This window comes from Felis catus, chromosome A1, assembly GCF_018350175.1.
Source record: "Felis catus isolate Fca126 chromosome A1, F.catus_Fca126_mat1.0, whole genome shotgun sequence".
NCBI lineage: Eukaryota > Metazoa > Chordata > Mammalia > Carnivora > Felidae > Felis > Felis catus.
Window position 1 is genome coordinate 111,952,003 of NC_058368.1, and position 12,818 is coordinate 111,964,820.

The following is a 12,818-nucleotide window of genomic DNA, read 5'->3' on the forward strand; positions in this document are numbered from 1 at the left end:
GCAGAGGCTCACCCCCACCCACCCACCTCAGTTTTTTAACGGGCATCCTAGGAACGAAGTCTGCTGTGTTGGCCGATTGAGGAGATACCCTCGGTCTGTGAGGAGCCCACAATCTTCGCGCGGCTCTCAACTGACCATCCAGCTCCCGGGAACGTTCCCAAGGGAAGTGCTCAAAAGGAAAATCATTTTATGAGCAGTTTAGAGTATTACTTTAGACACAGCACAACAACAACAAAAAATGTAACCAACGAAAACGCCCTTCAGTTGGTTGCAGACTGAGGGATGTCATTGACGTAATACCGAATAGCAAACAGATCACCGTGTGGAGTGTGAAACCACGTAAAAGGCCCAGGAAACGACTGAAGACAAGTCTATGCCCCCCGATTACGATGTGTGGAAAATGTGTACCTCAAGGAAGACTGGAGGAAGATGCAAGTAATTGTTCATTTAAATATATTTGTCATTCAATATTTAAATGCATAATTTAAAATGAAAATTAAGTAAGAACAGAGATCGATATGAATATGTGTAAGTTATCGAGTTCCCGCTAGGATGAGACCCCGTGTCGTCTGTCCAGGACAGGATGTATGGGATCTCAAAGGCTGGAGAAAAGCCTGTGACTGGAGCTTGGCCACCGTGGGGGGACATAAAAGCGGGGTCATCACAGTGAGTGTGGCCACCCACGTGAGGTTGTGGTTAGGGTGTTCTGGGCATCCTGGGGGAAATGGGGCTAAGCCTCTGGCACAGTTCAGGACCCCGCATAATCCCCTGGTCTCTGAAGAGGGGTGGGAGGGTCCGCGGGGCTCTGACCAGCACACGGCTGCCCCGAGCTGTAGGGTGCGAGAAATGGGTTTTCACTGTAGTGAGGAGTTCTAAGGCTGGGTTACCTAAGCAGCACTGTAGAAGGGACATCATGTTTTGGTTTTGTTTTTTTTTTAAGTTTATTTATTTATTTTTAGAGAGAAAAGAGAGAGCATCGGGGGAGGGGCAGAGAGCAAGAATCCCAAGCAGGCTCTGCACTGTCAGCGCAGGGCTTGAATTCACAAACCATGAGATCGTGACCTGAGCTGAAATCGAGTCGGACGCTCAACCGACTGAGCCACCCAGGCGCCCTGGGACCTCTTGTTCTTAGTGAAGCACAAATGAATGGCTGCCACAAGTGACTGTGTAGGTTGAGGTACGGAGGGGGCTAAAACTGAGCCCCCTGAGCCCCCTACCCCTACCTCTACCTTGGCCTCGGACCCCTGCCAGGTATGCTGCAAGGCACCTAGGGTGGGCATCTCTCTTGCTCAACATACTGCCCATATTTCAAGGCGTAGCTCCATCCTCCTGCTCCCAGGAACCTCTTCTGAGCAGCTCAGCTCTTGCCAGCCTGCGCTCAGAGTGCTTCTAGAATCTGGATGTGGTCCTGAGTCTGAGGAGGGCAGGGGCCAGGCCTCACCCTTTCTGGACAGCACCTCCTTCCCCACCCTGGGGCTTTCAGAGCGGATCTCCGTGCCTTCTCCGTGCCACAGATGCAGAATAGCAGTTGGAGTAGTAGCAATGATTTGTGAATTTCAATTCCTCTTCTAAAACCGCTTGCAGATATTTCTGCTGCTTTCCTCCACTCCCCCATCCTACTTCTTCCTTCGCCGCAGACAGGACTTAGGAAACAGTAACTCACACTCCCCCCTCTGCTTCTCCTGCTCCTCCTGTGGGTATCACTATGGCTACTTCGGGGATAAGCCTGATTCTGATCCACCTCTGAGCACCCTAGAACCATCAGACAGGGTGCTGTTCACCTTTGGGCGGGGGGAACAGCAAAGAAAGAGAGCTTCCCAACACTGACTGCTCACTGAAAGCCAAACACTGCACTCAGCACCCCGTAGGCATCATCTGGTTTCATTCCCCCAAACACCCCATGAGACAGGCGGTGTGCTCCTGCTTATAGATGGGAGACCCTGAGACTGGAGGAGATTGGTCTCTTGCCCAAGGTCACGGAGCTAGTAAGAGGTAGAGCCAGGCTCCAGACTTTGACTGTCTGATTCCAAAGTCTAGGCTTTCCTTTGCTCTAAATCCCTCCACTCAACCTTCTCTTTTGTCTGCGGAATTCTAGGAAGTGTTGGTTCTGTTTCTCATCAGCAGGGCCTCGTGCTCCCCGCAGAGCAGGGTCTCTGGGCATTTGCACATCATCCCTACAGGCAAATGTTGGGTGTGCAGAGCCTCATCTCCAAGTCCAGGGTGTCCAGAACCAGCTGGACTCAGAGGCATTCTGGCCCTTTTCCCTGCCACATGGAAATGTCATTTGCAATCAGCCGGCTGTAGTTGGAGAGCTGCCTTTTAGGTGCAGCGACTAAAAGGAGCACATGGAAACACTCAGTGCCTGAGCCAGCATCAGAGAGGCCCTGGCTCTTAGCCATGAATGGCGGCAGGTCCAATAATGTTGAGCTCCAGGCATGCGTGTTGCCAAGAAGCCAGAGGGGTTTGGAGATTGACCAGCTCTTGCAGCACGTGAAGATGCCTTGCACAGTGCTGGGCGTATGGGTGCTTGAGAATGTAGATCCCTGTTTGGTGACAGAGGGGCCGTGGTCCTGTGGGCTAAGTGCCCGGTGATGAAATGTTCTGTGCCATGGCTGCCTTGGGGGTGGGGCACGGTCTAAATCAGGGGACCATGGGCTTCTGAGGTTGTATGCGAGTGTTACGCATGCTCCTGTATCCAGTGGGCGGCCATAGCTTTCTCTGGGCTTTCAGAGCTATCCCAGACCCAAGATCCTACTATCCAAGAGGCTGCAGGTAGGGACCAAGAGATGAAGCCATTCAGCATGTTCTAAGATACGCTCACCCCTGGGACGGCTGGCAGGGGGAGATGTGCCAGACTGGCGAGAGTGTGAGGAGGGGGAACAGGTACCCGGGTCAGGCTGCCTCTCTGAGCAGAGTGGAGCTCCTGCTGACTCCCCTCCTACTCTGACCACACAGGCTGCAGGGAGCAGAGTCCTCCGGCCCTTGGGGGGAAGATGGCCTCCCCCACCATCATCTGTGAACCTCATCTCCAAGTTTAGAGCTTCCTCCCCAGGTGGGGTTGCCCCCTCTCTGAGCTCCAATTTCCCCATCGGCCTGTGGCCGTATATCTTCTCCTCTTTTCTCCTGGCTGCTTTATAGCTTGCTGGAAACACCTTCCCTTAACACTTCGAAATGTATCACTTGAAAGCATCTTAACGTTAACCAATGCGATTCTTTTTTAATTTGAAGGGGCTTATTTCTCTGAATGGCTTTCCTGATCATATAGGAGGGCATGCTCCCTAATATTAAACTTTTTCTTTAAAAAGAGCAAAAAATGACTCACATCTGTTTGATATTTGATTCAAATTGAATGGCAGGACAGGAACAGAATTACACTGCAAACGGCCATAAAGAGCCGAGCGTACGGAACCTACACGCCAGACGACTTGAAATGACAAAGGATTGAGGGGGATGTGGCCTGGGCAATGGGGCATGTCCTACCCAGAAGCCAGAGCTGTAGTAGCAAAGCCAGGAGAAGGTGGAAAGTGGGAGAGGGGCTCCCTTTTGCACTGGAGGATTTTGTAGCGACTGATATCTAGATGCATGTAAGTTTGGGGTCTGGGATCCAAGCCCCCAACAAGCGTCCTGATCCCATCTGGAATCCAATGCTCGTCGCTCTACGTTGGGGTGGTGACCTGTCTGGGCTCCCCAAAGGGCTGTCGGGTAATGCTCGCACACAGCCTGGGTGACCAACCAGTCACTGCCCTGATCTCGGGGTCCTGGAGGCCTTGGGGTTGGGCTACAGCTCGGAGATTGAGCTCAAAGTCTCCCTGCTCCCTGCTGATCAGTTCACCAGAAACTCCAACATCCAGTGTCTAAGAGGGCAGGGAGATGAGGTGGGGCCTAGAGAACTGTGTTTTCCTCCCTTCTCAGAAAGAAGGTGACTTCTAAATGCCAGGCGACCTGTACTTCCTTGAGCTCTGAGAGTGAGATCCCAGGAAAGAAATGAACACAGCCTCTTAGCTAATACCTGCGGGCATGTTTGAAGTCAGGGGACTGATTACAGGGTCCAGGCACAGCACTTTAATTGTGAACCATGTCTCGTGGCATCTGCTAGGTGGGCATCGACAGTGGGGTTCTACAACCCAAGCTCAGCCAGAGCTTGTGGGCTTCCTCTCACCAGGTGTGCACGGATGGTGGGGATGAGGAGAAGGGCAAGAGTCCCCCACTTACCAGGTGAGTGCATTTGGGAGCCTTTCCCCTCCCTGCGCTTTTGTTTCTTCATCTGTAGCATGGGACGGTTTAAAATCCTCATAAGGTTATTTGAAACATCTAACATTATAAATACAAATGACTTCACTTTTAAAATGGCCAAACACCATACTGTTTTCTTAGAATGGTTACCCTGACCTCTCCAGCACTTCTGTGTAGGCACCATATGCATCTCAAGGCATTTTCACATGTTTGTTTGTTTATTTGTTTGTTTGTTTCTCTGGCCCACCGTTCTCAGGTGCTGGAACCTTTTCCACATGGTGGTGTGCTAAGAGGGTCCCATACTGTCTTATAAGAGCCGATTGTTAAACAAGCCACCACTGAAAATTAAAGCACAAAGGGGTGCCTGGGTGGCTTATTTGGTTAAGCATCTGACTTCAGCTCAGGTCATGATCTCCCGGTTCGTGAGTTCCAGCCCCGCGTCGGGCTCTGGGCTGACAGCTCAGAACCTGGAGCCTGCTTTGGATTCTGTGCCTCCCTCTTTCTCTGCCCCTCCCCCACTCACCCTCTGTCTCTGTCTCTCAAAAATAGACATTAAAAAAAAAAGAAAATTAAAGCACATGAACTTAGTGTTGAATAAGTTACACTAAATACAAAGTTAAATAATAAAAACTCACAGTTTCCTAATTATTTTACTATATTTGGCTATATCTGTGCTCTTGGGGTATTTGCATCCAGTCTCTCTGTGTGTAGAAGTGCTATCTGTGTGTGTTTACTGCACATCTCTTTCCAACTCCAGGTTCAGTGGTGTCACCCTGATACCTTGAAACTGACGATGGTGGGAGAATTTCCATCACGGAACTCAGAAATCGGCAAACACTACACAATCAGAGGTCTCCCACCACCCAGAGAGCTGGTGGTTAACCGTCTGCCAGCCCCTGAGTGACTGTAGGGATTGGCAGAGTGAAGTCTCTAGAGCCTTTGGTGACTTTCTCGGTATGCCGCGTCGGTCTCTCAACCTGCTGCTTTGTCCATCAGACTTAGATCTTCCAGCATTCCCAGGCCCTCGTGCGCAGGGTATACGGCATTGCTTTATTCAGAACACTCTGAATTTGGCCTCCTCCGAATGCCTCCTACCATTCCTGTAATGAGGTCTCTCCTTGGCTTCTGGTTTTTTCCCTGAGCTCAGCCAAAATATTCACCCTGGTTTTGTGAAGCATGCTGCGAGTCTCAAGTGGAGGTATTTTCTCTTTAACTGAGAAGCAAAACTCACAGCTCATAATGACCCTGGGGATTTCTAACCAACACCTTACCCGGGGTGCTAGACAGAGCCCAGAGGCTTGCATGTGCGTGAGAGTGTGTGAGTGTGTGAGTGTGTGTGTGCGCATGCGAGATGGGGAGTGGCATGGAGAAGGAGAAGTCAAACCACATGAGGCTTTCCTGACATTTCAAATTGAAATCTGCACAGCAACCGCAGCCCCAGGGGAAGAGGAACGTAAAAGTGAAAGATGGAGCCCCCTGATTATTAGCTTCCCTCCTGGGCCTCCAACAAGTGTCTACAGGGGACCATGTGTTCCTCAGTAACGAGGGCCAGGATGATTCTGGAAACCTCTGACATCAAGCATGCAGCCTGCTTACTTCCAGTGTTCCCCGGGGCAGAGGTCCAAGTCTGGGAGCTCCGCACCTCGTACATGTGTTTCTGGGTGGTGGGGGGCTGGGCACTTGTGTTGAACCATAGACATAGGACTCATCTGGAAACGGGAAAACCTATTGGCAGAGAGTAGAAGAATCAGGGGTGTGAGCCCTGCAGGGCCTTGCTGGATTTGTCCTTGCCTCCTGGACTTAGGGTCCTATAGAGAAGATGAGGGCACTCATGGAACAAACCACTTACCCTGGCCTCTTCTCATTCTGAGTAATTCATTGTTTAAAGTCCATTTTAACCTGTTAAACCAGCAGCTTTGTTGTGACGTGAGGTTCTGCTCAAAGCTCATTCCCGAAGGCCTGCTTTCACCCCACGCAAATTCTTTGTCCCAGCTCACTTTCTTGGCAGTCAGGCAATAGACCCCTGCTGGGGAGCCGGGTGGCTGTCCCATCCGTAGACGCAGACTCGTCCGAGTTGGTCTCTGCCTTGCCCGGGGCCATGTTGGCGGGGCGGAGCACACGGCAACTACACGTATTCCCAGCCGAGGAGATACCATGTGGTGGATACCGTGGATCACTGCCTGGAAACCCCTCTGAGTGTCCCACAACAGGCTTGGAGCTTGGGGGGAGGCCATTCCTTTCTGGAAAAAGTCAGGAAAGCTTTCTGGAGGGAGAAACGTTTGGGGAAGGGTGGTGGCAGTTCACACTCACGGCCGACAGTCATTGAGCGTTTCCAAGGCATGCATGCTAAGTTCCATTACACATATGTGTGCATTTCCGTCTGCACAGAGGGGGCGCGGGTACTGACAGCATTCCCGTTTTGTACTTGGGCGTCGGCGGCTTGGGAGATGAGGCAAGTTTTAGGGTCAGTAAGTGGACAGCGGTGGGGATTTGGACCCTCCTCTGCTGCCCTGCCTCTGAGGTGGGGGGAGAGGGGTTTTCAAAGCAGGAGCCCCGGCTGGATTGCATGACCCAGGCCAGGATGGCCCCACCTGGCTCTTCTCTGGACCTCACTGTCGGTACCTGTCCTCTTGTGCCCTCCTCTTTCCTTTCTTACAGAGGCCAAAGGATATGTGGTTAGGGTGATGTGTGGGAGAGGGGGTCTGTGCTCGCCTGTTGCCTCCAGGAGGCCCCCAGGCAGGGGAGCCCTCTAGGCCATGCCCCCTTTCCTCTCCCTTTCTGGTGGCCCAGGCCCCCTTCTCCCTTTTTGCCCTCAGACCCTCCTTCTCCCTTCTCTCCTCTGCTTACCAGGGCTGGGGGGGGGGGGGGCAGTCCACCCTGCAGTCTGCATTCCCCAGGTTTGCTCACCAGCTTCCTTCTGCCTGCCTTCGGCCAATAAGAACCACAAGGGGTGAGTGAGGGGAGCAGCCAGGATGTGTCACCCTCTCTTTCAGCGCCTCACGCTGGGGAGAGAGTCTGGAGCGGCAGGTGTTATCTCCTCTTTGGCTCCAGCCTACACCCCCCCCCCCCCCCGCCCTGCCCCCAGATGGCCTCTGACCCTAAGGTCCCAGCTTCTGCAGGGACAAGGCACATTCGTTCTAGCTCTGTGCCTGGCAATGCCTGCTCTGGTTGACTCTGCAGCCCCAGAGGTGGGAGCAACTTCTGCTCTTGCTGACTTCTGAGGTGCGTGGCCTGTTATGTTTTTGCAGTGCTTACAGTGGTTTTTGTTTTCTTGACTGGATCCTGCTATGCACCCTCTCCTACCTCCCCCCCTACCCCCGCCGCTCCCTCCCCCCAGGCAAGGTGACCTAAATAGGATCCAACGTGCAGAAAGCTGCATATGAATGGAGGAATGATATCATGGTGTCCTGATCCCTCAGAGAAGGAAACCCATGGCTGGCTGCCTGACTGAGCTCTCCCTGGGAACCCCCCCCTGTCCCCCCCTCCCTGTCTCTGCTTTATTCTGAAGAGTCCCCACCCCCTACCCCCTGCCTCTGTGTCTTTAAAGGAAAGCAAGGCAGATGTCTCAGCTGGGGCTCCTTCCAGCAGTTTGAATGCTTGGCTCAGAGCCTGGACGTCGTCGTGATGGTTTTGCTCCGGTACCTGCTCTGTGTAATTTCTCTGTTAGGTAACACAGAGGATCGGAGAAATAACAGAGTGGGGAAGAAAGCCCCCCCTTCAGAACTCCAGACCCCATGGGTCTTTTCCCTCCTTCCAGGACTGTGATTTGAATTTTATTCAAATCTGCCCCTTCTCAGACTCCTTTCTGGTTCCCAAAGGTCTGGAGCTGGGCACTGTAGCTGCCAGTGCCCCTTAAAAAGTTAGGCACTGTGGGGGAAATGGAGGCTATGTTCCCCTGGAAAGAAGAGGCAGAGAACAGTAACAGTTCAGGGAAGGCTGGCATTATCGGGGGAGGGCACATTTTTGCGGAGCAAGCCCCATACCAAACGACACTTTAAAGCCTTTTCAACTCACGTCCTTAAAGAAGAAAATAATTAAACTCTTCTGCTGGGGATCACCTGGCTTCCCACATCCCTTCACTTAGGATGTTTTGTTCCCACTGGAGCGTGTGATTGGAAAACAAAGGTAAATGAGAGCAATTTATTCCCGGATCATTTCTTCCCCCGGCGGGCTTAAAGCTGCCTCAGCCATAAAGAGTTTACAAACTCTAAAGAAAGATAATAACTTCCCTTCTCACGGCCCGGTCATAGGGAGGTAATGTATGTTTCCAATCAGCTGAGAATGTAATTCAAATGGTAGGTTTTATTTCACTTTAATCCGCCTGTGAGTTCACATTCAAGGTAAGAGGGATCACAGCCCTGCAATGTGAATAGAGTTCATTAACTTGGCATCTCCACTTAGAGGCGGAGGAGCTGGGTCTGTCTGCTCCTCTCCCAGAGCCTTGCACAGGCTTGGGCCTCGTGTGCCGGCCAGCAACCAGAGCGCGCCGGAATGTGGGCGGGGTGGCCACAGCGACCGGAAGCTGGAGGGTCCAGTTTGGGGACCAGCTAACCTGATGGCAGCATCAGCATCACCAGGTGCCACGGGGTAGAAGCTGAGGAGGAAGAAATGAGCTCACACAGTAGATAGAGTAGATAGTCTCCCCTCCGCAGCCCAGTTTGGGGGTGGGGGAAGGTCCTGGAGGTGGTGATGAACTGTCCACACTGCCTGTGGCTTACTTGCTTCTACACACATCTTTGCTGACAGCAGCCTAGCTGCTCAGTGGGCTGTTAGGCAAAGAATCCGTTCTTAGCTCTGTTGGAATCCTGTCTCAGCTCTATTTAGTCACAGGGAGACCTTGAAGCAGCCACTTGACTATGTCTTGCTTTATACATTTATGAAGTGACTATCCATTTGTGGGGAAAGGGACATGTTTTCTTCATCGGCCTACTGTGAAGCCTTTTTTTTAAAGTTTATTTATTTGTTTTGAGAGAGAGCGAGAGAGCACGAGCAGGGTAGGGGCAGAGAGGGACAGAGGCAGAATCCCAAGCAGACTCCATGCTGTCGGCACAGAACCCGTCGCGGGGCTAGAACTCACGCACCATGAGATCATGACCCAAGCAGAAATCAAGTCAGACAGTTAACCAACTGAGCCACCCAGACGCCCCTGGCCTACAATGAAACGTTTAATGCCACTCGTTCTACAATGAAACTCACTCCTGCAGGGTAAGCGTTACCCTCTCCAGCCCTTTCTTTGGAAATACTGATGCCTTCAGCAGTGTGATATCTTAGCTTCCCAAGCCACAGGGAATCCCTTCAAGGAATAGTTCTGGTCTGTGCAGGTGGGGTGTCGGTTTAGGGAGGCAGCGTGTTCCTAGCGAGTGTCTGGGGGAGGAGGTTCTGTGGAGGGTGGCCTCCATCATATGGGTGTGGAGCAGAGGTATCAAACCAGATCCAAGGAGATGTGGGGGGCTGGGGGCCCACACTCTATCCTGCCGGTCCAACTCAAGACTCCTAGTGATTGGAGCCCCTCCTAGAGTCTCCTGGAGGTACCTATGTGCCTCTAGGAAGTGCTGAGAGCTGTCTCTCAGTCACATGGGGACCTGTCACATCTGCCGACCTTCCCCAGCAGTCATCTCACAGAATCTCAAAAATGCAGCATCCTGGCTGGCTTGGGCTGCAGAGGCTCGAGCCCCAGAGAGAAGCACAAGCTGTGTTCTGCCCCAGCTGGAGGATCTGGGCTCTCCTCACTGAGGCCTAGGGCTGGAAGAGACTTACTGTCTGCCCACGGCTTCCAGGCCCTGCTGCCCCAGTTGGCCGACCCATCTCTCCTCCTGTCACTACAAGCCTTGGCCATGCCCTCACCTGCCTCGCTCACGCCTTAACAACTCACCTTGCCCGTCTGTCCATCCATTCTCTGACCAGCTCCCCAACGGCCCCCTGGAACACAACAGCAAACCACCCGTGGTCCTCATCTGTGTGGAGCCTAAGTCTCACAGGGAGACAGACACAGAAACTACGGCGACAGCATTGGGGTGTCCGGTGCCCTTCCTTGCTCCAGGCCACAGCCACGGTTGTGCTGTCCTGCCATCACATCCTCACCATGCTTGCTCACGCCTCAGAGCCCTGCACATTTATGTGGAGTTCTCAGGTCTCCCTGGAAATGGGGCTCGGGAGGTTACGGTGTCCCACTTACAGACAGGTTGGGGAGACTCCCATTCTTGGAAGAGCAGAGGAATGTGAAGGTTAAAATGTCTTAAAGGGCACAAGGGGTGATTTCTAGATTTCCGGACATGCCTTCAGAGAATCGCAGTGCTCTGGGGCTAACTGTTGTAGCCCTTTGTAGCAGACGTACGCATGTGTGTCTATGCTGAGTGTATGTGTCAACCCGCATTCAATTCATTCCACCGAATTGGACAGTGAAAGCTTACTCTACTGAGTACCTACTATGCGCCAAGCACCACACTAGGTGCTTTATATGCACTGCTTCATTTTACCACCACCGCTGGCTGTCACTTTTCCCATTTTCCAGAAGAACAAACAGAGGCACAGGGACATTCATTCACTTGTCCAAGGTCACAGAGCTAGTAACGGTGGAGTAGGAATTCCAACCCAGGCAGCACCCGATTGCAGAGCCCCGGCTTGGAGCCGCCCCAGCGGGTGGGCGTGGCCCGTGTCCGTGCGTGCACGTGCACCCCCTCCTCGCCTCCGCGCACTGCCCTGTGTGTGGGAGCTGAGAGAATGCAGAGGAGGTTTCTGGGAGGGTCTTTCCAACCTGCTCAGGCTGCCTGTGCAGGCCAAGTGTGCAAATGCGGGTGGGTGCAGGGACCTGGTGATTTAAATGGTTCTCTGGTCAAGAAAGATGGAATCCAGCACGGAGCGGAGCTTTGCTGCCCTGCAACCTGGTACGAGGCAAGCAGTGAGTTTTCCAAGGAGAGTTTGTCAATCAGCAGAGTCCGAAACAACGAGCCGGACGTGTCTGGGCTCCCTCCTGCCTCGTGTCTGGCAGGCATCCTGCAGCCTGCTGTACACTTCATCCTGGCGCCCGGAGGGACTCCCAGACACTTCCCCCTGAATCTCCCACTCCTCATGGGGGAGGTAACTCGTTTCCTCTCATAGACCCCCAGCGGCTAGGGTTTACTTTCTTCCGGGGGGGAGGGGACCCCTTGAGTGGTAGAGGTTCCGTGCTGGAGCAGGGGAGCTGCCCCCTGGGACTCTGGGGTAGCGTGCCACCAGCCAGCTTCCTCTTTTCTGCCTTTGAAATTCAGGTGCGGTCTCCAGGTTGTGGCTTCCCTGTTCTGTATCTGCTCCCTTATACACAGTTTGGCGAACGTTTTGGTCTCCGGAGGGATCATCGCTGCATTTTGAACCCCTGCGTGAAATACAAAGGCAGCTCCAAAACAGTGGGCTTCATCAGACCGCCCAGCACACGGCTTCTTCTGCTTGCCAGCCCCGACCGTGTGTCTCCCATCCAACAAACTCTAAATATCGGGCCTTCTGGTGCAAGGAACAGGTTAAAGCCCCCTCCTGACTGCCCACCAGGGCCGCAGCAAAGGCAAAATCCTTTATCAGGAAATCACAGACTGCAGGTGAGCCCTTGGGTACGGACCCATCACGTTCCCTCTGTCAGGTTTCATGATGGTATCTAACCCTTCCTGAGTGCCTACTATGTGACAGATGCTTCACTATGAGCTCCTAAGACCGTCATAACATCACCAGTGAATGGTGACTGTTATCTTACCCACTTGCCAGAGGGGGAAATGGAGACCAAGAGCAGGCTAAGTCCCTGGCCCAACATCACACAGCCAGTAAGTGGCATGATATTGGGCAAGATACCTTTTCTAAGCCTCAATTTCCCCAGGTGTACAATGTGTTAACACCACTGTCCATCTGAGTGTTTTGAGGATTCAGCTGGGCAAGGCACAAAGCTCCTAGCAGAGGGCTAAGCACACGTAAGCACTCACCAGACATGGCCACTTAATGGTAGAACTAATGTTAACACCAGCCCGAAGAGAGAGAGAACACAATGTTTACAGCACCAAGAACAGGGGTGATCAAATAATTCAGTGATTAGTTCCTGAACAGGGGTCTTTCATGAGCCCAGGTAAACTCTCTGGGGTCAGGGACTTTGTCAGCCTAGTTCACTGCGGGTTCCTGGGGCTTTGCATAGCATCTGGTGAAAGTTTGTTGAATAACTGAGTGAAGGACCGTTTGGGGGGCCCCCACATGCATTCACAGCATTCACCCTTCTTCTTACAGCCCTTGCCCTCCTCTGCCTTTTGCTGTAATCTGAGTGTCCTATTCCCCATTAGAAGGGAAGCCTCCCAAGCCAGGACAGGCCTGGTTCCTGCCCACTGCTGTCTTCCCCATGGAGAGGATGCTCAGAGAGTGCCTGGCAGACCAGCTGAATCTTCTTGCTCAGTGTCTCCAGGCTCAGTGTCTCCAATATCCTAGAGCATGGTCTAAGATGATGATGGCCATCTGAGTTTGTAGGTCCCTCCCTTCATGGCACGGGTGAACATTGTTTCTCAATGATGCTTGCAAGCCCCCACTGGGGAGTTGGAATGGAGATGATGTGGAGAGTAGGTACTTGTGCTCAGCCCCTC